We start from the raw sequence: 27,090 nt of genomic DNA on the forward strand, positions 1-27,090 counted from the left end.
TCTCGCACTCAGTACGGTACTATAAAGTCCACCTCTATGTTTTGTATTACTCACTTGCTTTTTAAACAATTTTAATTATAACTAAAGTCCACACTTTTTTTCTAAAATTAGGTAACCATATAATATATATTTTTTTTTTGATAAGCACATGTTTTATGAATGTGTTTAGGATAGAAAGGGGTGGGCAGAAAGGAGAGGAGGCAGGAAGGTGAAGGTATTCATATAAATATTTTTATTTTTCCCTCACTCTACAGAGTGTTGGTTGGGTGTGTTTTGTATCTCTGTTACCTATGGATCATGTATGTCAGTTTATGATTATAATTTAGAACCAAGTTTTGTTATATGTGTATGTTATAGGTTCTAATTTTTTTTTAAGATTTTATTTATTTAAGAGAGAGCAAGAGAGAAAGCACGAATGAGGGGAGGGGCAGAGAGAGAAGCAGACTCCCCACTGAGTAAGGAGCCCGACTCGGGACTTAGGACTCAGGTCTTGGGACTCGATCCCAGGATCCTGGGATCATGATGGGATCATGACCTGAGGTGAAGGCAGATGTTTAACCAATTGAGCCACCCAAGTGCCCCTGTTCTAATTATTTTTGAGAAAGCATTATTGTATTACTTAAAATTTTATCAGTTCCCTCCCAAAGTTTTGTGTCGGTAAACATATAGATTGTTGAACCCCGCATTACAGTTATTGTTGTAGTTTTCAAGTTTCTGAATCCTTGAGCATTAGAGTTGAAAAGAAATCTTGATTTAAACTAGTCAGGCTCCCTGACATGTTTTCTACGTGGAGAAACAGAGTGGTGCTGCCATTTGCCCAAAGTCACATAGCTACCAAGTGGCAAAGCTAGAACTTGAATGCCAGTTCAGCATTAATTTTATCAGTCTGATGATTACAGGGATAGACTTAGATGATAAACACATTTATATTGGATCATATGCAAAAGAAAATTGTTGATTGATGGGGGAGAAAAACAAATGATTAATCTGGCTTGGAAATGAGTTGACTGATCAGCATGCTTTTCTGTTCAGCACACTCTACCTCTCAGATCCTGTACCTGTGGGTCAGGGTACCTTCTTTATATTCTGAATAGTGCTGGGGATGACAGTGCTACATTTTTTCTCTTTGAACTACCCATTTATAGAAGCCTTGTCAACGATCTGTTATAAAATTCTTAGGGCAGAGTATAATATCGTTGCTTTTCTTTAAGCTTTTAAAATAGTAATACATGGGGCGCCTGGGTGGCTCAGTTGTTAAGCGTCGGCCTTCGGCTCAGGTCATGATCCCAGGGTTCCGGGACTGAGCCCCGCATCGGGCTCCCTGCTCAGCGGGAAGCCTGCTTCTCCCTCTCCCTCTCCCCCTGCTTGTGTTCCCTCTCGCTGTCTTTCTTTCTGTCAAAAAATAAATAAAATCTTTAAAAAAAAATAAAATAGTAATACATTCCAGTCCTATCTCATTGAAGATAACCTTTCCAGTAATAGGATTTTGTGTTCTTGAAACTCTTCCCTCACTGATGTTCTAGTTTGCATATATCTATAGGTAACTGTTTGTATTGCTGACGTGTTGGGTCTTCCTCATTTCATTCTCATATAGAGTTAATTAGAGTAAGTTGAGTTTGATGGGAACCTCAGTTTTTGCTTATGTATATTGCTGGTAATGAGTTTGCAAGTGTTACATGAAGGCAGATTAGTGCTCTGAGGTAATCTCTTAAGGGGAAATAAAGGAATTATGGCTTGCCTTTTTTTGAGATTTTTGCAAGTGGTTCAACATTTTTTGTTTTTGAAAGTGAAATTGTTTAGAAATTAAGTATTATTTTGGCTCCATCCATTTTTTTTACAGCTTTATTGAAATACATTTCACATGTAAAATTTACCCATTTAAAACGTACAACTGTTTTCTTTTAGTGTTATTGACACGGTTGTGCATCTGTCACCAAAATCTAATTTTAGAACGTTTTTCAACACCCCATAAAGAAACCCCATATCTGTTAGCAGTCACTCCCTATTCCCTTTTGTCCCCCAATCCCCTACAATCACTAATCTTTCTGTGTCTGTAATTTGCCTATGCTGGACATGCATATAAATAAAATTATACAATATGTGCTCTTTTGTGACTGGCTTCTTTTACTTAGCATGTTTTCATGTTGTAGCATAGATCAGTACTTCATTCCTTTTTATGGTCAAATAATATTTCATTGTATAAATATGCCCCATTTTGCTTATCTGTTCATCAATTGGTGGACCTTTGGGTTGTTACTATCTTTTGGCTATTATGAATAATGCTGCTATAAATATTCTTGTATAAGTTTTTGTTTGGACACCTCTTTTCAGTTCTTTTGAGTATATACCTAGGGGTAGAATTACTGGGTTATATGGTAACTCTGTTTAACTTTTTAATAATATTTTTTTAAAGATTTTTATTTATTTATTTGAGAGAGAGAATGAGATAGAGCATGAGAGGGGGGAGGGTCAGAGGGAGAAGCAGACTCCCTGCTGAGCAGGGAGCCTGATGCGGGACTCGATCCCGGGACCCCGGGATCATGACCTGAGCCGAAGGCAGTTGCTTAACCAACAGGCGCCCCTCTGTTTAACTTTTTGAGGAACCACCAAACTGTTTTCCAAGGTAGGTACACCCCTTAAATTCACACCCGCAATGTATGAGGGTTCAGTCTCTCCACATCCTTGTCAATACTTTTAACCATCCATCATTTTGATTATAGTCATGCTAGTAGATGTGAAGTAGTGTCTCCCTGTGGCTTTTTTTTTTTTTTCATTTTTTATTGTTATGTTAATCACCATACATTACATCATTAGTTTTTGATGTAGTGTTCCATGATTCATTGTTTGTGCATCTCCCTGTGGCTTTGAATTCATTTTCCTGATGACTAATGATGATGAGATGTTTACATGTGCTTATTAGCTATTTGTATATCTCTGGAGAAGATTTTTCTGTCAAAAGTTTTGCCCATTTTTTAAACTGGATTGTCTTTTTATTATCGAGTTATAAGAGTTATAAGACAAAGGACTTATGACTTTGTCACATATGATTTTCAAATATTTTCTCCCATTCTGTAGGTTATGTTTTCACTTTCTTGATGAGGTCCTTTATTTTTTTAAAAATATCCCATTTATTTATTTATTTTTAGAGAGAGAGCATGCGAGCAGGTAGAGGGGCAGGGGGAGATGGAGAGAGAGAATCTCAAGTAGGCTCTGTACTTAGTGGGAGCTTGATCGCACGGGGCTTGATCTCACAACCCTGAGATCATGACCTGAGCTGAAATCAAGAGTTGGATGCTTAGCCGACTGAGCCACCCAGGTGCCTCTTGATGGGGGTACTTTAATGCACAAAATTCATAATTCTCATGAAGTCGAACCTACATGTTTTTTCTTGTTACTTGTACTTTGGTGCTGTATCTAAAAACCATTGCCTAACCCAGTATAATGAAGATTTTACTCTTGTTTTCTTCTAAGAATTTTATGATTTTAGCTCTTACATTTTGGTCTGTGATTCATTTTGAGTTAATTTTTGTGTAAGGTGTGAGATAGGGGTCCAACTTGATTTTATTGCATATTGCATATTATTGCACAATATCCAGTTGTCCTCATACTGTTTACTGAAAAGACTATCCCTCTATCCCCTCTTGAATTATTGTGGCACCCTTGTCAAAAATCAGTTGACTGTAGGGCGCCTGGGTGGCTCAGTCAGTTAAGCGTCTGCCTTTGGCTCGGGTTGTGATCCCAGAGTCCTGGGATCAAGCCCTGCTTCCTGCTTAGCAGGGGGCCTGCTCTTTCTCTGCCTGCCACTCCCCCTGCTTGTGCTCTCTCTCTCTCTGTCAAATGAATAAATAAAATTTTAAAAAAGAAAAAAGAAAAAGAAAAAATCAGTTGACTGTAAATGTGAGGTCTTGTTTCTGGACTCTCACCTATATTTTATTGATCTATATGTTTGTCCTTATGCCAGTACCACACTTTCTTGATTTCTATGGCTTTTAGTTAGTGTGAGTCCTCCAACTTCATTCTTCCTTTTCAAGATTGTTCTGGGATTAAATTGAATCTCTACATTAATTTAGGGGGGAATTGCCATCTTAACAATGTTAGGTCTTCCAATCCATGAACATGGGATGTCTTTCTTAGGACTTCTTTAAATTCTTTTCATAGTTTTTGTAGTTTTCAGAGTATAAATTTTATACTTCTGTTAAATTTATTTCTAAGTATTTTATTCTTTTTGATGCTGGTATAGGTGGAATTGTTTTTAATTTCATTTTCAGATTGTTCATTGTTAGTGTATTGAAATATAATTTTCATTTTCAGAAATGAAAATGTTCATTGTTAGTGTATTGAAATATAATTGATGTTTGTATAGTGATCTTGTATATTGATGGACTTGTTTTTTTATTTTTTTAAAGATTTTATTTATTTATTTGAGAGAGAGAGAGAGAGAGAGAGAGAAACAGCATGAGAGGGGAGAAGGTCAGAGGGAGAAGCAGGCTCCCCGCTGAGCTGGGAGCCCGATGTGGGACTCAGTCCCAGGACTCTGGGATCATGACCTGAGCCGAAGGCAGTTGCTTAACCAACTGAGCCACCCAGGCACCCTGATGGACTTGTTTTTTTAGTTCTAATAGTTTATTTGTGGGTTCCTTAAGGATTTTTTATATACAGCATTATGGTATGTAGAAATAGATTAGTTTTACTTTTTCCTTTGTAAACTGAATGCTTTTTATTTCTTTTTCTTGCCTAATTGCCCTGGCTAGAATCTCCAGTACAATGTTGAATAGAAGTGGTGAGAGCAGACATCCTTGTTTTGTTCTTGATCTTAGAAAGTATTCGGTCTTTCTCCATTCACTATGATGTTAGCTGTGGTTTTTTTGTAGATACCTTTTGTTAGGTTGAAGTTTTCTTCAGTTCCTGGTTTCTTGTGTGTTTTTATCATGCAAGGGTATATTGGACTTCATCAAATGCTTTTTCTGCATCAACTGAGTAGTCATGTGGTTTTAATTCTTTATTAGTATAATGTATTGCATTTATTGACTTTCACATATTAAACCAACCTTGAATTCCTAAGATTAGTCATACTTGGCAAAGGTGTACTGCCCTATTTATATGTTGCTGGATTCATTTGCTAGTTTTTTGTTGAGGATTTTTATGTCTATATCCATAAGGGATATTGGTCTGTATGTTTTGTTTTTTATTGAAATATCTTTGTCTGGTTTAGGTATTAGGGTAATAACAGTATTATCATATGAATTGAGATATGTTCTTGACTTCATCTTGAAATAGTTGTGGTTTAACTTTGGACATTCGTTTAGCAGTAGTAAATTCTAATTGCTTAATTACTGAATGAATAGTTAATATAACTAATGTTTAAGAAATGATGTGCTATTGAATTTGTGGCAGTCAGAAGAAACCTAAAAGCTTCCCCCCAGTGCAAGAGAAAATATTTGAGAGTGAAAGGAGGGATGCAGAATTAAATACAATTGGATTAGGTCACAAATTTTCCTTTTCTAGAATTCTGCCTATCCTAGATATTCAGGGTAGAGGTTCTAAGTCCAGTACTTTAGATCTTCACCTCTTACTTGGTTTCCTTAACCTTGGTTTTATTTTGGGGTAATTGCATTGTTACCTCATTCTAGTTATGCCATAAATAATACCCAGTTTTAGCATTCTTGGGAGTGGTTTAGGCAAGCTTCACAAAAGGGATCAGAAGAAAGTGTAATTGGAAGCAAAAGCACTAAAATTTTGCTAATTGTTCTCATTACTTCTTAGCTTTGAATTTTTAACCATTTAAAATGTCAGTGAATAGAAGGGATTTTTCTTGGCTGCCACATAACTTATGAGGGTGACTCAGGGTAGTTTCTTCTAGCACGTACTACAGTGATTAGCATCTGCTAGGACCTCAATAAATGTTTATGAATGAACAGGAAAGAATGTTAGGGCTTTAAGGGGATATCCAGTTTTACTGAAAATCAAAGAAGGTCATTCAAGGCAGGAATATTAATATTACTGTTGTCATATTATAAAAATTTAATGACTTAGCCTAAATATTACCAGCAGGATCATATTTTGATATTGCCAGTATAGATATAATAAGAAATGTGAGTTTTGTCCCCTCCTCTACACAGAAAGTTTTTTTCTTTTTTATATCACAGAAGATATAGTTTCATTTAGCAGTTAAAAAAAAATTTTTTTTTATTTTTGTTCTGCTAGTTAAAGTTCATTTGGGACAAGTTTTCTTAGATAAATTTGTCTAAATTTGATTGTGGGAATTAATTTGGAATATGGCTGAAAATACTATTGTATTCTTTTTGTCTAATTCAGAAATGAGAAAAGGTTGTTGTTAAGGAAATTACGTATGATTTCTTAGTAAATGAGTGACAGAGATAAGATAGGGACTTCAGCATTTCCTGAATTCTAGTCATGTTCTTAGTAGCTTATGATCTCATTTATAATATTGTATCCACAACAATTTTTACATTAGATCTTTGCAAGTTTCATTATCTGTATAGAGGGATTATATTCAGGATTTTGGGGGCATTGCATATTTATCAATAAATGTTCTAAAGCAGTGTTTTTCCAACTTTTCCTTTAAAGTACTCTCAGTCTGGGCCCCTGGGTGGCTCAGTCGTAAGCGTCTGCCTTCGGCTCAGGTCATGATCCCAGGGTCCTGGGATAGAGCCCCACATCGGACTCCTTGCTCAGCGGGAAGCCTGCTTCTCCCTCTCCCACTCCCCCTGCTTGTGTTCCCTCTCTTGCCCCCTCTCTCTCTGTCAAATAAATAAATAAAATCTTTAAAAAAAGTACTCTCAGTCTGGGGTTGTCCAGAGCAACTTGTCACAAAAAGGACATTTCCTGAAGACTCCTCTTTTTTTTTTTTAAGATTTAATTTATTTGACAGAGAGATAACAAGAGCAGGAACACGAGCAGGAGTGGGGGAGGGAGAAGCAGTCTTCCCGCTGAGCAGGGAGCCCGATGCGGGGCTTGATCCCAGGACCCTGGGATCATGACCTGAGCGGAAGGGAAGGCAGGCGCTTAACGACTGAGCCATCCAGGCACCCCAAGACTCCTCTATCTTGAAAAAAAATGAGAATTTTGCATTTTTGCTCTGTAATATACTTGTGTTTAACAAGTGCATGCAATTTTACTACAGTCTTTGATTGACTTGACACTCCAAAAAGGTGTGTCTCCTGATTATTTGTTGACTTCAGTTACTCCCCGGTTCATATAGCTCTGTGCTCCAGAGTGTACATGAAAACCCAGTGCAAGAATCCAGGAATTAGTGAATTAAATGGGAATGTTTCTTTCTGAGAATGGTGTGCTTCTCCACGGGAGGAAACAGGTGTGCTGTCTCCAAAATCCCTAGGTTTGCTGTGCCATCAGAGTGAGATTTTAGAAGTTGCACCTTAACTTTGGACTTAGCAATTGACTTAATTTTTTTTTAAATGACATTTGCATAGTCCACCTGTTGCCTCCTTTTCTCTTTGAACATTTTTTTTTACCTCTGACTTTCTTCATCAGGCCCTCTACAAGTTGGCTGCTCATGGCTGCTGCCTTGAAGTTCTTCTGCATGTTTACCTTTATGTTTCATTTGGAAAAGAAGCCAGGCAGGTTCTTGGCAGATTTTGGGCAAATTCTGACATTCAAGTTTATTATCTGAAACAGTGTTTAGGCCCTAGGCAGATTGCTTCATTTGACATTGCCTCATCTGCAAAATCAGTATATTGGAGCACTCCTGTTAATGTTTGGTCAATTAACTTTTTTGGTTAATTCTAATTTTTTGAGAATTTTTAAATGTTCTATACTAAAATTTAAAGCAGTAGAATTAATTAAAATCCACCTTAATAATCAGTGTATTTTTTTGTTTAGCAGCTTGAGAAACTTTATTAAAATATCCAAGTCCTTGTTAAACTGCATGCATTAGAAGTTAGTGCTTATGTTGCTACTTTGCAATCTGGTACCACGGAAGTGAAAACCGTCAGTCTTGGATATTAGATCCTAATGTAGCGGATGGCCTGAAAGAACCTGACCTGTTTCTTTAACTGGTTGTATTCAGTTGAATTTTAGTGCTATCTCCTGAATTATCCCAAAATAAAGTACTTCTTGATTCAGGAGTGCTTTCAGAGTTAACCTGTAACTTTAGTTATTGTTCTTTATTATTAACACAGTTAAAACACGAGGCTGCCTAAGATTAGTTTTTCTTCTCAAGGTGAAATGATAAGGTAACAACTTTATGTAAATTTGGGAGTCTATCTCTAGTTTGAAGAAGAAAATTATCTTGTTTTTAGGTGGGATTGAAACTAAGGAATGCCATGCTTTCTTATAATACTTTGCCATTTACAAAAGTTTTTTACATGCCTTAAGTTGTTTAATCTTACTGAAAGTTTGCTACTGGACTGAGTACATAAGAATATGTATTTGGGGGGTGCCTGGGTCGCTCAGTCGTTAAGCGTCTGCCTTCGGCTCAGGTCATGATCCCAGGGTCCTGGGATCAAGCCCCGGATCAGGCTCCCTGCTCGGCGGGAAGACTGCTTCTCCCTCTCCCACTCCCCCTGCTTGTGTTTCCTCGCTTGCTGTGTCTCTGTCATATAAATAAATAAAATTAAAAAAAAAAAAAAGAATATATATTTGGGGGGCGCCTGGGTGGCTCAGATGGTTAAGCATCTGCCTTTGGCTCAGGTCATGATGGTCCTGGGATCGAGCTCCCGCATCGGGCTCCCTGCTCGATGGGGAGTCTGCTTCTCCCTCTCCCTCTACTGTTCCCCCTGCTTGTGCTCTCTTACTCTGTCAAATAAATAAAATCTTAAAAAAAAAATATATTTGGAATCAGTCGAGACCTCCATATAGTCATTGTAATCATGGTGAGGATTTTCTTTTACTTATATTTGGCTAAATCTTGATACTTGTGGAACTGTGAAATAGGTAGTATTGTTTGGGTTTAATACTTTTTATCGCGCTTGTAGTTCTTATCAAGTGAGTAGCCTGTTTCTGTTGAGAGGCTGGAACTCTGAAAGGCAGGTGATGGAAGGGGGAAAGTGAGAATTGGAGACTGACCTCTGATCTCAGCGTGTCCTTCTGCTGTAGAGCTTAGGGCAGAATCCTAACTGTTCTCTCTTGGCCTCATCTCATTTTTGCGTTAATAAAATTTGGAAGTTTCACTAGATGACCCTCCATATTCCTTCTACATCCAAAATTCTTTTATTTAAATTTCTTACCATTGGCTCAGTTCATTCTGGCTTTCTACTTAATATTTAGCTGGTGAAATATTAACATGAGAGCATGCACCGATTTCAGTTTTAAAGATGTTTCTTTCATGATATAATTTAATGTTGTCTTAAATAGATTGATGCATTCATTTCTGTGATATCTGGAACAGGGTCTTGAGCTTAATAGGTACTCACTAAATTTTTGTTGAATGAATGCATTTTATCTTTTTATGTGGCTTTAGTTTATAAATGTAAATAATCTTTTTCAGAATTAGAATATGTTTTTAGGGAGCTCAAAGTATTTTTATTGGTAGTGTTATCTGAGTTTATGAATGAAAACATTGTTTGCCAGAGTAGATAGGAATTTGAAGTTTGAATTAGGGAAGAGGTGCTGACCTTATCTCGTATTTTAACCTTCTCAATTATTAACTTTGGAAAATAGCTTTCATAGTTAAATTTATGAAGTAGGCACTACAATCTCCTTTTTCCAGAGCAGAAACTGGGGCTTATAGGTTAATACTTTGCCCAGAGTAACACAGCTGATAATTCATGGAGGGAGATAAAATCTAGGGCTACCCCTGCATCCTATGCTCTTAGTTACCACACTATACCTTTTATTCTTTTTTTTTCCAGCAAATTCTTACAAAGTGCCTCCTTCTGCAAAACTGTGGACTAGGTCCCGGGGATTTAATGATGCAATGATAAATAACAGAAACTGGGACCCTATTTGTTTGAAACTAAATGGTTTAGGACGTTCTCTCCTGAGTTTTTTGTATATATAAAGATTTATTTATTTTAGAGAGAGCAGGAGCACAAGTGGGAGGGGCAAAGGGAGATGGAGAGAGAATCTCAAGCAGAATCTGCCCTGAACTCTAAGGGGGGCTCGATCTGACGACCTTGAGATCACGATCTTAGCCATAACCAAGAGTCAGACACTTAACCAACTATACCACCCAGGCACCCCCTGAGTTAATATATATATTTTTAAGTGCAAAACAAAATAATCCCTTGTCATTTTGAGATTAGTTTGGACATATAAAGTACTGAATTTGTGATAGAACATTCTGCTTAAGAATATCTGGCTTGTTAAAGAGATAAATGGTGGGGAAGTTATTAGAGAGTGTCTTCTTGGAATATGTTTATTGTACAGGTGAGAGTTATAAATCTGAGCCATAGTTCCTGCCTTTTAGGGCTTTCAGGCAGGCTTCAGAAGTAAGATTGATATATGAAAACAATCTCAAAGGAATTACAGAAAGCATTTAATCAAGATCAGGGAAATATATTGCCAGTTATCTATATTACTGTTAAGTATGTAAATGATAATAGTGGTCTGGTGGAACATATCTTGAAGGAAAAATAAGTGGCAGTATATTGGGGGAGAGGAATGAACAAAGAATAATTGTGAGGAGGGATGGTCCTCTTTTTCTAGGCGGAAAGAACATATAGATAAAGACATGGATGGATACAGAGTTGTGTATAGAAGGGAAGGACTTTGCTGAAGAATAAATAAGGTTTTATATAGTCTGATAATATGAATAATCAATACAGATATTCTAAAATATGAGAAATTAATTAGAATTTTTTTTTGACTTTAGGTATAGAAAAGCTAACTCAAATTGGCTGAAACAATAAAGAAATGTTTGTTGTTACATTGTTCTCATGTAGCTGGAAGTCCAAAAGTCTTGCAGATGTCAGGATTATTTGATGTAATGGCTTCATGGTGTCACCAAGGACAAAGGTGCCTGCCAGCTCTCCATTCTGCTCCCTTTGATGATGTTGGTGGCATCTTTAGGCTTGCTCTAGGGGGACTGTAGCATTTTGAGGTGTCATGTTTAGCAGTCTGAAGAAGAGGGAACTGTTTCCTCCTCATTTGATCTTTAGGAATGAAGAAGCTTTTCTCACAATTCTCTCTTGCAGGCCTTCCAGTGGGCTTCCACTCATGTTTCATTGGCCAGGATTGGGTTTCATGCCCATTCCTAACCAATCATTGGCAGAGAGGATGGGTTAAATTAATCCATTAGGACAAAGTGGATATTTGAGAGTCAACCACAATGATTTGAACAGTAAGGTGTGTATGAGTGTGTGAGTGTGTGTGTGTGTGTATGTTTAATCAGCCTTGACATCCACTATATTTCTGGGTAAATTTTAAGAAAATGTATTTCTCTTCTTAAGGTTTTTGCATTTGTAGTGGCTTACCTTTGAATGTCCTTATTTGTAAAAATTGGTGCCTTAGCATAAAGACATCTGGTTTGAGATAAGAATGTAAAACATGTTGACTGATTTAAATGCCATAAACACTGAACTCCTAGTCTTGGGTGAAGCAATGAGAGAATGGGAAAGTTGGAATTTATTTTTCCCCAAAATGCAGGTTTTATTTTTTTTTAAAGATTTTATTTATTTGATGGAGAGGGTGAGAGAGCACAAGCAAGGGGAACATTAGAGGGAGAAGCAGGCTCCCCACCAAGCAGGGAGCCCCATGCGGGGCTCGATCCCAGGATGCTGGGATCGTGACCTGAGCCAAAGCCGGGTGCTTAACCGACTGAGCCACCCAGGCGCCCCCAAAGTGCATGTTTTAAAATAAGCATTTCCACCTTCTCCTAATCCATTGAAAAAATGTATTTTATAACCTTGGTTATTTGGGGGCCTAATTAAATCTGACAGTTGAGTTTTAAGAGTTGGCAGTCTACTTATTAATCAGTAGTAAGATTATTTTGTGGGTGGGTGTCTTTAAACGTAATATTTTTAAGTATACACTGCAAGGGGCTTTGCCTTATTTGGTGTTTTTCATTCTGCTCATTTAGATTTCAGAATCCTTAGATTAGGGCTCTAGTTCGCCATCTATTGGTCTGTGTTTAACACCCTTCTGCTATATTTTGGGAATTACTATTTATGTGGAGATATGTATATACATTTCTTAATCAACTAAATTCTTTCCCAGGATTATAAAAAGCCAAGACTAGCATCTCTTTTGGATGTATATACAAATATGTACACATATATTAGTTTATTCTTTGTGTAATTTGTGACTTCATTATTAGCTGCTTGCTTTTGATATTTGAGAACCATGACTATCATTGATAGTGTGATTTTAAGAGTACAAATGGAAACTGATGGAAATATAGGTGTAGATGCTATAGGAGCTGGTGAGTTATTGTAACTTTGTGGAGGACTGAGGGTGTTTTTTTGACTAGCAGAAGTGAGGCATACCACCGGATATTGGTTCTGGTAAGCCACAAAACAGTATTGAGCATTTCTCATCTTCCTTTTTCGCAGTAGAGCATGCCCTTTCTATCTTGCTGAATTTGATGATTTAATTGTTGGAATTTTTTGTTGTTGTTGTTCAGTCATTTAAAGTAAATTCTGATGAATCCCAGAGTTCCTTTTTAAAATCTCAAAGCACTGAATTAATCTTTTGGCAACTTTTTCTTTGGTTTTAAAGGATAGTGGAATTATACTTCGTGTGACATTTTGCATTATATTGCTTAACTTTTTTCATCTAGAAAAGGTTCCATTATTTTATGGCCCTATTTTGGGAGAGGAATAAAATACGGTGCCGACAAACTGGGCATGAGAAACGATAAAGTGCCACCACTTTAAACCAACTCTGGTAGGAAAGTGGGAAGTTTGCTTTTTGTTGTGAGATTTGGGTTTCTCTATGGAGTTCTTTGTTAAACTTTTAGCATAGCAGTGAACTTCCTTTTGGTGGCGACAGGAAGCATAAATACTCATTGTGTAATGCCATTTGCCTGCTTTGGCGGATCTGCCAAGCCATGACACCCAAAAACAAGACGCGTGCTTCTTAACGAAAACTACAGTTCCCAGCGGGCCCGGCGCGGGTGGGCCATCACTTCCCCTCTCGCTCCCGGCTGTCCCTTCCCGGGCTGGCCCGGCGCGGGCCCTGGCCTGCGCCTGCGCAATGACGACGTGCGCCTTTTTTTTTTTTTTTTTTTTTCTCACCCTGGCGGCTGCGGAGCGCTGCGCTGGGGCTAGTGCCCAGGCGTGCTGCAGTGTACGGAGGCAGTCGGCTAGGACAAAGGGCGGCAGAAAGCGCTTCACTGGTCAGGGAGCTTCCTACCCGATTCAGCGCGCGTTTAGCCCTGGAATAGTGTGGCACCGACGGCATTAGCCTGTTTACTACATAGTGCAAACAGTTCCTCGCTCACGTCCTCTTGCTCCGCCGCGCCTGCCCGCCTTGCCCCCTCATAGCCGGCGCGCGGCCCCGCCAGCCCCAGCGCGGAGGGAATGTGACGGCGTCAGTGCCTCAGGTTAGCCTCACCTCGGCCGGAGCGAGGGCCCGCTCCCGCCTGCCGCAGTGCCGCGTGCCGTCGCCGCACGTCTGGGAGCAGCTGGGTTCCGGAGCTGCGGCCTCCACAGATGGAGGTGCAGGAACAGCGGCCGCGGCGAGGAGCCATGACTGAGGCGGCGGCGGCCGCGCCTCCTGGCGGCCCGCGGGGGCGGCGCGGCGGGCGCCCCCTGGCGGCGCGCCGGGGCGGAGCGGCCCTTCGCCGCCGCAGCCGCAGCCGGCGGAGGCGCTGCTGTCCCTCCTCCCCGTGTCCCCGGCGCTCGCCCGCTCGCTCGCTCGCTCCATTCTCCCTCCGCTTCAGATTAAAGGGGGGGAGGGAAAAGGAGCTCGGCCGCCATTTTCCCAGTGCCGCCGCCACCGCCGCCACCGCTCGCCGAGCCGGCGGGAGAACAGAGCACCGTAGCGAAGCCGACTCGTCTCGCCGCGGAGGCGCGGGGGGCGGCCGGAGCGCGCTCCCCGGCCGGGAAGAGGCGTGCGGGGGTGGCGGCTGGGGTGCGGGCTCGGGCTGCAGACGGCGGCGCTTGTTTGTGCGGGGCGGGGGGGCGGCTTCACCCTCTGCCCCCGCCCGCCAGTCCTCCCGGCCGGGTTGCGGTCCCCGGCCGTGCCCAGGCCCCGCCGGAGCCGAGGAAGGCCGGAGAAGGGGCCCGAAAGAGAAGAAAAAGCGGCCGCTCCCCGCCGCCGCCGCCTTCCCCTCCCCCTCCGCCTCGCCCCCCCCCGCCCGGAAAGTCAGGGCGGCTCCGGGCGCCGGGGGGGAGGAGAGCGGCGGGCCCGGGCCGGAGCTGCCGCCGCCGCGCGCCCCCGCCTGCCGCCGCCGGCCCTCGGCGCCCCGGCCGGGGGCTGTTTGCAAACTGCGCCCATTTTGTGGGGCTGAATCCGCCCGGGCAACGCTCCTCCATCACGTGGTAGGTGCTGCTGCTGCTGCTCCTCTCCTCCTCCTCCTCCCGCTGCCCTTTCTCCTTCTCCTCGCTCTCCCTGTGGCTCCCATTTCTCTCTCTCTTTGTTAGTTGTAACTAGAAAGGCAGGGCAGGGCAGGAAAAATCCCCGGAACTTTAAATGGCCTCTCCGGGCTTCCCCGCTGCGGGTCCGGGGCTGGGAGTCGCCCCAAGGGCGGGGGTGTGCGGGGGCCCTTCCCCACCAGCTGCCGCCTCGTTCGCCAGCTTTTCCTTTGGCGTTCTATTTAAAAATGCGGCCTTACGAACACGGTTTGTTCCCGTAAAAAAAACCCCAAACAAACTCTGGCTCTCGCCTTGAACTTCTCTTGACTGCAGAAGGCCTTTCTCTACTCGAAACACACATCTTGCGCGTTTCACGGTGTGTATCACAACTCTGATTGTTAAGTCAGATGGTTATTTGTTTCGTGTATTTATTATTTTTGTTGCCTGTATATTGAGGTCACTTGGGTTTTCAGATCTAGTCTCCCTCAGGCGGACGTGTTTGTTTGTTTTTTAAAAAAACTAAAGAGGAAGAGGCATTTATTTGCTTTTAAGTGAGTTTGGGGGGCCTGTTTTCCGGCTGTCTTTTGATTCTTCAGCAAATAGTTTGATTGTTTTCCATCCGATAAACAACCTTACCCTCATGTTTTACTTAAAAATCCTTTTGTTTTCCATTGTCGGGATTCCAGTGTGGTTTTTTGGAGAAACACGTTACTTAACTATTGCTTATAGATTGCCTTAGGGGAGAAGGGGTGACATGATGGCGCCACTTTAAATTGCTCTTTCCTCTGACTTTCCCCCCTTTTATTCTGGAGGTCAACTGGAGCATTTTTCATGATCTGTTAATAAAACTATATTTGAGAATGTTAACGATACAACTTGTAGGGCTAGAGTTGGGTACCTTAAGGGTCGGGAGACCCGAATCCCGAGCTCCCCAAAGTTCCGAGAAATCTTCCTAGTCCTCCTGCCTCGCCTCCCTCCCCTCCATTCACAATCCTGGTGTTGCCATCTCCTTTGTCACGTGGCTAGCAATCATTGTGTTTTTTTGTTTGTTTTGGGGTGTGTATTTATATTTTTAAATTGTAGTCCAGAAGAACCTGCCCTCTCCCCATTGGAGAGGTCAAAACATTTTAGTTGTTTTAGTTTGAGAGGAGAACATTTATAATAAATGATAAAATTACATAATCTTTGCCTTGCATAATCATGATATAGTTATAGATTGTTACTGAACTTTGTCTCTAAAGCCTTTTGAAGTATGTAAAGTAGTACATTGGAATATGTTTTGCTTTTTTTAGAAGTCTGTAGTTTTGATTTTTCCCAGCTTCTTGGGTCTTTTAAGTACCACTGTTTACAAAGGCTTAAGTGGGTGTGTTTTCCCCTCCCCCTTCTATACGATATACTTGGTTCCTTTTCTAATAAACTGCCTGACCAATTTAGAAATTTTCAGTTGTCTGCAGCCATTGTCAGTTAAAACTATTTTTTTCTCCCAACAACAGGGAATACTTTTGAGTAATATTTGTTTTCCACCTAAAGGTATTTCATCATGTTTCTGTTGCATTTTCGATCCAGAGAATTTTTGCTTTTAATCCTTGAGGTTTAGAAGAATTGTTTCATTATGTTTCTTCATCTCAGTTTTCCCAATAATTGGGTAAATTTCTATATTATAAAATATCAAGTGTGTTTTTCTCTTGTTTTACATAGGTTACTAGCCACTTTTCCAATTAAAAAAGTCTACAGTGAGTTAGCAAATATCTTTAAAAAAAAGTAGAAACGAAATGTGATTAAGTGCATTGATTCATTTCCTCTTAACATGTATATTTTTAATGGTTTGGGCCATTTTCTTTGCTAACAGTTACATCATGTCATGTGATATGTACAGTGTGATGTGTAGTTCTAAAAATAAGGCAAGGTAAAAATGCTCATCCCTTGGGAATTTAAAAAATGTATTATATGTGGGGTAACTGTCCTCAGTCATGGAATTTCGATTTTGATTTCTGCTTTGTTTCTCCAACAGAGTATTGCAATTTCTTTGACCTTTCCCGTATTTGCTGTATTTGTTAGTGATCTCATGATTTGAGATAGTTAACTTTTTATTTCTCAAGTAGGCACTACTTGGAGGGAAACGTTAGATGTGACAACGATTCTTAACATCTGTGTTATAGTGAAGGTGGTTGGTTTCTGAGGACTACATTTAAGTATATATAAAATAACTTTTTGATTTGTGTCTGTAGACCGTTAAGAGAGTGATCAATTAATTATTGATAGAGTTTGAGTAAGGCAGGGCTTTTGGTCCTTCCACTTATATGAATCTGTTGAACGAAGTATTTAGAAGTGTCCCTGCATCTTTCCTGAAAGCCTTATTCAGAACGTTAGTATTTGACTTTTGTGCTTTACCAAAGTGAGATGTTAAATTTTTGTCTGATTTTTTTTATTCCTGCCTACACACGTTATTTCTGTGGTTAAACCTGCAGAACATTCTTTGATTGTTAGACTTATCATTATCCTGTTGAGGAAAATTCTGGAAGCTGGAAAATGAGTAAGCCTAGTTCACTTTTGAGCTTTTATCAAGGTGAGAAGAAGGGAAAAATACCCCCCATTTTATTTTTCTTCTTCAAACACTGCCAGTACTCTTCCTTCTTTAGTAATGCTACACTGTAAGCAGTGTCTCTACATCCTCTTCATTTTATTGGGTTGACTACAGATTTTAATTGTATTTTAAGGTGAATAACAAGTTTTAGATTTGTTCTGTTTGACATAACCAGAATTATGTAAACTGTAAACACAGGGCCATTATGAGTGGTGATGCTGGTTTGAGAAGGTATTTTAGCATTGAGTGGAGTAAAGCTTAGTTGCCTTGTTATACTGGAAAAGCAATTTTAAAATGTAAAGAATATGCTAGTCCATATTGGATTTTCAAAACAAGTTATTGAAAATCCGTTGTTTAAAGAGTAATGCCTATTCCTCTTATATTTAGTCAGCTTCCTTGGGGGAGTTGATGGGGTTATTTTTTTCTTGGTGAGGCTGTTAAGATACAGAAACTAAGTGACTTCCTTCCTGGAGAGAGATTTTTAAAAATTGATTTCCCCCGCACCCCCAAAGGATATCTCCCCTGAGTTTGGAAAGGAGGGAATAGTACACGCTAAGTATGTGGTCTTTTGTGGATTGCCCCAGAACAAATCTTGTCATTGAGTGGTTTATTTAGAGTTTTAAAGCACCTTTTCACCACCCTCTTTCTCTATTTTAGATTAAGTGTCTGGCTTGATTGGTTAAATTGTTCTATGTCTCAGGAAGCATATTTTAACTTTTGTCCCGTTTTGATCACTTTATGAAAGAGTACAGTGCAGGTGTCTCTAATAAAATGGCCTAAACACCTGGCTTGCCTACTGTATTAGTGCAATGAGTACTTGGACCATGTCCTTTTCCTAAAATAGGACTTTAAATACATTCTGGAAATCTAAATTCAGACTAGTTTTTGAGTCTTCATGTTGATTCTGAAGATGTATGTTTGAATTATAGTTTCTATCCTTATAAATGTTTATTAGCCTCTGGGCATACTAAAAGTTGTGCAAAAATACTCCTGCCTGAGTGCAATAATTCATAACACAAAATAAGACTCTTTGATCAGTACTTCCTATTCCCTGGAATGTGAGATCAAAAAGACAGTATGAGTATGAATTAGAAAAGACAAATATCCCACTGTACCAGAGGTCACCAACTCAATTTTGAAGGCCACAAGAAGGGGTAGAAAGAAAGTGGTATCCTTGGGTGTCACTTGCAGTTTGTTGGGTCATAGGAAGAAGATGTATGGAAGGGTCTCTGTTAGTTATTAATTAGTTCAGTTATCGTTTGTTCCTACATTATGCCATTTTACAATGTAGGGTAAAATGTATAGAAGAAAGTAAGCCAGCTGATGTGATTTTCCAAAAAGAACTGAAATATGTACTGTTTACGTGTGTTAACCTTTTACATGTCTTTGATAGAACAAAGGTAAAGCTAAAAATGCAGAGTATGAGGAAACCAACTAAAGTGTAGAGAGCACAACTGATAATTCATGAATGAAAAGCTTGCGTAGTCTGAAAGAAACTTAAAGAGCATATATGAAGATTTTAAACTTTTTTATGCCGGGAGGCCTTCAACATGGAGACGTTTTAAATTCTTGGTTTTTTTTGTTGGGTCGCAGTGTCTGGCAAATAGTAGCTGTTTAATGAATGTTACCTTCTGCAAGCCTTGCTTTTCCAAGATTTTAAGCTAGCTCCCTGAAATTTTAACATTCAACATTCGAGTCCCGCAATCAATCGGGCTCCCTGCTCAGCAGGGAGTCTGCTTCTCCCTCTTACCCTCCCCCCCCATGTGCTCTCTCTCAAATAAATAAAAATCTTTGAAAAATTTTTTTTAACATTTGAATGCCCGACCCCCTAGAGAGTTATTTAGCTGAGAATTATTTAGCTATACATTTTATTGTTGTTGATTGTAAACTTGCCTTTTTTCTCTAGTTCTGATTTTTTTTAGAATTACAGTTGCCACATCAAGCTTTTGGGAGTCAGGAAATGTAATAAGGTGGAGGTAAATTCAGTGCAGTTTTATCTAAATGTTATCAAAAACTCTGGTTCTTGTTACTTGAACAGGAATCCCAAATGAGATCTCCTTTTGAATTTTAAATACAGCATATTCTTCCCTTGTTTGGAAAAAGTTGCTTGAGTAGTATCAAACTTAATGGAGCCCCTCACCTTCTAATTTCTTTTTAAAAAAGGAGCAGCTTAAGGTCAGACCTGGTTAAATTCAGTTGGAGGGCAAGTGTTGAGGAATAAAAAAGATGAATAACAATTTTGTTGTTAGGATGTTAAACCAAAAATTGCTAAAAACTGGTATGTAGGCTTTCTCTTGCTATTTGCTATTTGGCCTTTGTGACTGCTTATTAGCACCTCCCCCGGAGGGTGTGAAGGGATAGAGGTGAAAGCTAATTAGTTTGGTTTCTGATGTTTGCTAGTAGAGAGGCTTTGTAGAAATACTAGTTGATTAAGTTGAACTGTCGGGGAAGTTTCATTAAACTGTTCATACATTACCATGGAGAACTGAGGATGTTTGAAGACCTCAAGCATATATCAAAAAAATTGGACTGCTGTTTTTCAGTTACTGATTTACTGCTTACCTCTTAGTTTTCCCTTTGGCCTCCCAAGGGAATGAAAGAAGGATGTTAGTATTAACTTTTAACATTTTCCTGGCATTGGAAAAGTTAATTTTTTTATCATTAATTCAGAACTCTTAAGGGATAAGGTAAGTTTTTGAATTGCTTGGACCCTTCAAGCAGTGTCTGGTTTTAGGATTGTTCAGAAACACTTGTATTATTAAAGTTTGTTAGAAAGAAATGAGATAAAAATATATTTTTCTTTTGTGAGCTAGATTGGTAGGAAATTTGAATTCAGATGATAGGGTAGAAATAGGATAAAACTCCAATAAATACTTTGATACATAGTCATCTTTTGAAACCGTTTTCTGTTTATACGTTTTTTAAACACAGATGGGATTATACTTGTTATGTGGCTTTTTTTTTATGTAGCTGTATATCATAGAGGTTTTTCAAATTAAATTATGCAGTTCTCTTTTAAATAACTGCATAGTATTCTAGTGTGTGTGTGTTTTTTTTTATTTTATTTATTTTTGAGAGAGAGAGTGTGAGAGGGGTGAGGGTCAGAGGGAGAAGCAGACTCCCTGCTGAGCAGGGAGCCCGATGCGGGACTCGATCCCGGGACTCCAGGATCATGACCTGAGCCCAAGGCAGTCGCTCAACCAGCTGAGCCACCCAGGTGCCCCTCTAGTGTGTCTTTAAGTTTAGGTTTTTTTTCTTGTATTACAATTTTTCAGTGAAAGAATTAAGCGTATTTCTTTATCTATGAGAGTATTTTCTGTTGGATAGGTTCCTAGAAGTGCAGTTACTAGGTAAATGTTTGGGTAATTGCGTTAAAATTTTTGGTAGATACTGCTTTCAAAAGGCTTATGTAACCAAATTTAATAGTTTAAAAAGTACATTTAAAAAGTTTTCCAGTCTGAGTGCAGATGCTTGGTATTGTAAATGACTGGAACCTGAGGTAGATGAAGTCTGTCCTAGATTCACTTGATGCCTGCTTCTCGTTAGGTTGTTATCTTTATGATCAGACATTCTATTAACTTCATAATGGATCCCCATCTGATGCATTCAACATACAATGCTCAGGTTACCTAACGTGTATTGGTCTTTTTTTTGCCAGGCACGGTGCTACATGTAGCGGATAGAGATAAAACAAGCCATAACCCTCCCCCTCTTTTTTTTTTTTTTTTTTTAAGAGAAGTGTACAGTCTAGGAAAGGAGGGGACAGACTAAGATTGGGAGTTTATATTACATTATGAGCTGTTGCCCAGGGTGTCATGTGAGTGCAGATAAGACCCTCGAGAGGGAGGGACCCCTCAACCTGTAATGAATGGGGAATACTTGAAAGAGCATGTGATCTTGGAAGTGAACCTTGAAAAGAAAGAGTAGTGTGGGCAAAGGTGCAAGGACATGGAAAGAGTCTGGAACTATAAATAAGATTCAGGTGGCTGGAGTGGGGACAGGTTGGAGATGAAGCTGAGTGTAAAAAGGGGCCAGATATATGCTGTGTAGGGAGTTCGGATTCATCCTTACCCTAGAGTCACTGAAAGATTTTTTTTTTTTTTAAAGATTTTATTTATTTGACAGAGAGAGACACAGCGAGAGAGGGAACACAAGCAGGGGGAGTGGGAGAGGGAGAAGCAGGCTTCCTGCTGAGCAGGGAGCCCGATGCGGGGCTCGATCCCAGGACCCTGGGACCATGACCTGAGCTGAAGGCAGACGCTTAACGACTGAGCCACCCAGGCACCCCTCGCTGAAAGATTTTTAAGAGGAGCACAGCATGGTCAGATTTATGTTCTCTTTCTCCTTTTCTAATAATCATTTTGGTAGTGGACGCTAGATTGAAGGCTTGCTGAGACAGGAAGAAAGAACAGTTGGGAGATTATTACTGCCTGAATTACTGTAGTACATAATGAGGCTCTGAACTAAGGCAGTGGCATTAGGATGGAATGAATGTGCCTATCATTCTACCTATTGAACCCTCCCTATTCAGCCTTCAAAATTCAGTCAGAATGTCCTCTCTTTCTGGAACCCTTCCTTGACCCCTTCACGCAAAGCACAGTATTTATCATCTGGGTTTACCTTTGCACCTACTTTCTATTCTCTTATCTTTGTCATTAATGAAACTGCTCCTATAGTCTTTTTATTATTTGCATGTGGCATTGTATGTGCTTAAATGAGTTATCTATGATAGATGGTAAATCAGTAGTTGGGATTAGTATTCACTCACATGGGGAATGTTGAGCGACAGGAATTGGTTTGGATTTGGTGTTGGGGGCAGGGAATGGGTTTGGATATGGGATTTTTGAAGTAGCTGTTATGAGTGATGCTGGGCCCTCCCTACTTACTCTTTAGGTTTCAACTAAGATACTGCCTCCTTTGGGAAGCCTTTTATGACCCTACTGACTTGGCTTGTGTGAAGGCCCCTTAATGTGGTTCCCTGGGATTCCCTGATCACACAGTAGTGTCTCTCTTGAGTGGTCCTTTTCATTCTTCTAGGCACTTTGTGTGGTGATTTGAATGTTGTAGGCATTTTCATAAAATGTTTATTGGAGATCATCAGTTGGTGTTCCCTCACTGACTTTTGTCTAAAGACTAAAATTCCAAGTCTAGTGTCTAGCAGTTAAGGCTCTTCCACTTTAAACCTAGCCTTCACCTACTTAGGATAGTAGTTAAAAGCATGGGTTTTAGATCTAGAGGTTTGAATTGGAATCCTCCTTCTGTAGCTTAGTAGTTGTTTGATCTTGGGCACATAACTTTTGAGCATCAATGTTCCTCATCTATAAAACGAGAGTAAGAGTACTTGCTTTTTAATGTTGTGAGGATTAAATGAGAGCATATGTATAAAACAGTACAATGACATAGTAAAAGGTTAGTTAATGTTAGTGAACAGCAGTCATAATAATAACCTATCCTCCAGCCAGAGCTGTGTTTCCCTTAGTAATTATAAACCAAAACCATATTCAGTTATAAGAAGCCCTGTTGGCATGGGAACATGTCAGGGACTAGGGTGGGTGCAGTCCCCATTAGTTCATTTTATAATAAAAAGTTTGCCTCCTATTCTCTATTGTATTTCATAACAAAACATTTGTTTCCATGTAAAAGAAATACTTTCCAATGTGTCCCATTATGTAGCTTTCAGTACTTTATCAGAGATCACTACATAGCTGCGTTCAGTACTTTATCAGAGATCACGACATAGCTGCGTTCTTCCTCTCTTTCTCTTCTTGAGAAGCTGTCCATGTACCACTTGGTTCATACGAGGTCTTCTGTGGATTGTCTCTCAAATCCTTTCCCATTATTTTGAGTGTGTTAGTTTCTTGATTAGAATTTCCTCATCTTTCTCTGCGTAGCAAAATGTTGTCTTTTGACTGCTCTAGCCCAGTCACTAAGTACCCACAGTGCTTACTGTGTTCCAAGCTTTAGATAAAGTTAGCATGCCTAAGAAGGATACTAAGGAACTTTGCCATCATGGAAATAGAATTCGTAAATTGACAATTGGGGAACATTCAGATAGTTTGAATTGAGTGATGTTGACTTTTTAAGTGCATCGTACAATTTAAGCAGGAAGAGAGAGATGTGCATCTGAACAGTCTGGAAAAGTTTTTGTGGAAATGACATGTATTGAAGTATTAATTAAATTTTGAACCTAAAAGTTAGAAGGGTCTTCCAGGTAGAAGCTGCAGCATAGGCAAAGTTTATGGAGTTGGGAATCTGGGGGAGTTCTAGGTCCACTGCACCTGATCATTTGCTGTGATACTGTGTTAAATTTCATCTTGGAGAATTTGGACTTCTGAGAAATGCACGAGGAGCTATTCCAGAGTAGAGAAGTGAGGTAATAAAAAGGTACAGACCAGACTGAAGGACCAAGGCTGTCAAGAAGTTATTAGCATAATTTAGGTGTGAGTTAATGAGGCCCCACACTGGGTTCGGGTTGATAAGGTTAGGAATAGAAAGGATATACCACCCGAATAGCCTTATAAGAAATAAATGGAAGGATTTCATCATGAAGGAGATGAAGTTAATGAAAGAAAGAGAGTCTTCTGTCTTTAAGAGCCTTCACATTTTGTTTGTGTCATTTATTTGGCCCTTCTGCAAACTTTAGCCGCTTCCAACTTCTGTGTTTAAGCTTGGAGGGGAAACTGCTCATTCTGCTGTGGTGGCCACCTTAGTTGCGCTCCTGGCTGCACCCTGTCTGGGTTACTGTAGCAGCTTCATCAGTGCTCTTTGCCTTTTTACTTTCTTGTAACCCATCCTGTCCACCTGGCCTCTAAAGCACAGTTCTGATGTGTCACTTCCTATTTGAAAAACCTTTAATGACATTCTGCTGCCTTTAAGTGTGAGTAAAGGCTGGCTATTCAAGGTTGTCCATTAATGATCTGGCTTTAGACTGCCTTTCCACTTTTTTCTGTAGTTTCCTTCGTTAAAATATGCTTTATATTTCAAGCAAATTGATCATTTCTTTTAGTCTTCAGGATGTCCTACGTTTTCCCACAGCCTTGCCTTTTCCCATGCCATTTCCTTTCACAAGAATGCCACATTACCATTCTCTTGCTATAGCCTTTTGCGTGATGACGTTTTAGCTAATTTTCAAGTTTCAGTTGAAATTTTGACAACCTCATGGACACTTCCCTAACCATCTTTCCTGCTTCTATTTCTTTACTTAGTGCAGAGTAATGAGGTAATGGTGGGGAAGAGCCTAATAGAAGCCACATTATGGGCAGACTTTTCTTCCCCATCTGACTTGTGCTTCTGTTTCCAGTGAAAGTGTGGTTTGTTGGCCAGCCCAGTGGCCAAACCCCTCTCCTTGGGTCTCTGCAGCTTATCAACATTTTTGCAAGGTGGATGCTGCCAGATTGTTCTTGTATAACTGGAGTCCTGTTTTGGGAACTCTAAAGAAAAAAGGTTTTCATTTGTAGATGTGGAGTATTTGAAGCAGCTAGAAACGTTTTGCTTTCTGCAAAGAAAACATTTATGTGGACAACAGTTTAAAAAAATATCTGTATGTATATATAAAGTCTGTATCTGGGCAGTGGTTTTCTGTTGGAACATGTGATTTTGCCCCCTAGGGGACAAGTGATGTGTCTGGAGGCAGTTTTGGTTGTCATTACTGGTAGAAGGGTGCTACTGGCATCTAGTGGGTGGAGCCAGGGATGCTGCTAAATGTCTGACAACACACAGGAGAGGCCCTTCCCCCACCACAAAATTATTTGGCACAGGATGGCAATAGTGCTGGCGTTGAGAAACTGCCCTAGGGGTATATTTTTGCTTCCCAAGTGCTACTTGTGTTAGGTGGAAGTTTTTCCTTGAGCCTGTGTTTCAGTTTAGACTAATAGAATCATAAGCGTAGGAAGAGACCCTGAAGGTCACATAATTGAACTTTATCCCAACTCGTATCCCTCAGAACAGTGTTCTGCAAGCCATCAAAAGGAATGAGATCTTGCCATTTGCAACGACATGGATGGAACTGGAGGGTGTTATGCTGAGTGAAATAAGTCAATCAGAGAAAGACATGTATCATATGACCTCACTGATAGGAATTCTTAATCTCAGGAAACAAACTGAGTGTTGCTGGAGTGGTGGGGGGTGGGAGGGATGGGGTGGCTGGGTGATAGACATTGGGTAGGGTATGTGCTATGGTGAGCGCTGTGAATTGTGCAACACTGTTGAATCACAGATCTGTATTTCTGAAACAATGCAACATATGTTAAGAAAAAAGAAAAGAAGATAGGGGAAGAATGAAGGGGAGTAAGTCAGAGGGGGAGACGAACCTGAGAGACGATGGACTCTGAAAAACAAACTGAGGGTTCTAGAGGGAAGAGGGGTGGGGGGATCGGTTAGCCTGGTGATGGGTATTAAAGAGGGCACGTTCTGCGTGGAGCACTGGGTGTTATGCACAAACAATGAATCATGGAACACTACATCAAAAACTAATGATGTAATGTATGGTGATTAACATAACAATAAAAAATTAAAAAAAAACAGTGTTCTGCAAGATACTAATAGGTGTAATGGGAAAAAAGAATGTTCATTGGGTTTGGTAAAGGCAAACATTTAAGTATTCAGTCTGATGAAATGCATTGTGAGTCTCTGTCAGGACAGTTTTCGCCAAATGTGTTTGCCTGCTGAACCCATCTGACATCTTCCAGTCCCCAAAATGCTTCCTTGGAACTGGGAGGAGAACCATTAATACCTAGCTCAGTCTTTTATAGCTCTTTTTTTGGGTTTCTTCAAACTTACTGCAGGATCTTAATTAATGTCAGTGACAGCATGTGTCAGATTGTGGTTTATTAAATGAACTAAAAATTGGGATATTTTAGGTTTCTTTATTCTGAATGTACGGTACAACTTAGTATTATCTGTCCCCACTAGTAAATTGGAAGTTATAATCCCATCCTGAAACCTGCCCAGGTTGTTATGAGGATTAATAAGTTAATTATAGCTTTTAATGCTTTGTATTCTTTGGAGAAAGGTTATTTATCATAAGTTCTGTATTTGTAAAAAAAACTGCTTGAGAGTCTTTCTCTGCTTTAAATTGAAGAGTGAAGCTTTTGGGATTGAAGTGGTATGGGAATCATTGCTTTAATGAACATTTTGCTCAGTATGTTAAATTTATGAAAGTTACCATGACATTTTGCCTTACTCAGATTTTTTGGTTAAGAATTTGCATTATTTTCTTTTTGCTTCTTTTCCTTTTATTATGCAAGTAATAGATGTTTATGGTGGAGACATTTTATATGCTAGAAAACAAAAGACAAAAGAATCTTACCACCTACTTTTTTTTAGACAAAAATGAGCCCATAGTATGAGTCGTTTTTTGTAACACCTTTCCTTTTCATTTAACAGTGGAGCAGCACTTTTTCAAGTCAATAAATGCAGTTCCACATTGTTATTATTTATGGTTGCATAGTATTCCATTGTATGGCTGTTGCATACTTTAAACAAGTTGTTGGGCATTTGGTTTGCTTTCTTTTTATTGTAAGTAACATCATGAAGTATTAAAAGTAAATCTCGATGATGGACTCTGAAAAACAAACTGAGGTTTCTAGAGGGGAGGAGGGTAGGGGGATGGGTTAGCCTGGTGATGGGTATTAAAGAGGGCACATTCTGCATGGAGCACTGGGTGTTATGAACAAACAATGAATCATGGAACACTACACCAAAACAAATGATGTAATATATGGTGATTAACATAACAATAAAAAATTTAAAAAAAATAAATGATGGAAAAAAAAAGTAAATCTCGGGGTGCCTGGATGGCTCACTTGGTTAAGCATCCAACTCTTGATTTTGGCTCATGATCTCAAGGTTGTGAAATCAAGCCCCACATTGGGCTTCGTGCTGGGCATGGAGCCTGCTTAGGATTCTCTCCCTCTGCCCCTCCACCCCTCACTTGTGCTCTTTACCCCTGCACCCAAAAAAGTAAATCTAAACATATGGCAGAAACGAAAGAAAAGTTCTAAGCTTTGGTAGTTTATAGCAGTTACAGCTAATATTGAGTGCTAACTAGATTTGCCATGTCTATTTTTATGG

The 27,090-nt window shown here is 39.8% G+C and overlaps 1 protein-coding gene across 3 annotated transcripts in view; it reads left to right on the forward strand.

Annotated features, from left to right (window-relative positions):
- The window catches only part of KANSL1 (KAT8 regulatory NSL complex subunit 1), a 180,240-nt gene that overhangs the window by 16,362 nt on the left and 136,788 nt on the right, over positions 1 to 27,090 (forward strand). The window contains exon 1 of one of the 3 annotated variants that reach the window (XM_028087409.2): positions 14,295 to 14,402. The exons of the other annotated variants lie outside the window; for them this stretch is intronic. The gene's annotated coding sequence lies outside the window, so the exon portion shown is untranslated. Of the gene's footprint in view, positions 1 to 14,294; positions 14,403 to 27,090 lie in introns of those variants that run through there. 3 annotated transcript variants of the gene reach the window in all.

The sequence above is a fragment of the Eumetopias jubatus genome, unplaced genomic scaffold (genome assembly GCF_037043125.1).
Source record: "Eumetopias jubatus isolate StellerSeaLion01/CBP00866 unplaced genomic scaffold, mEumJub1_p1.0 scaffold_10, whole genome shotgun sequence".
Lineage (NCBI taxonomy): Eukaryota > Metazoa > Chordata > Mammalia > Carnivora > Otariidae > Eumetopias > Eumetopias jubatus.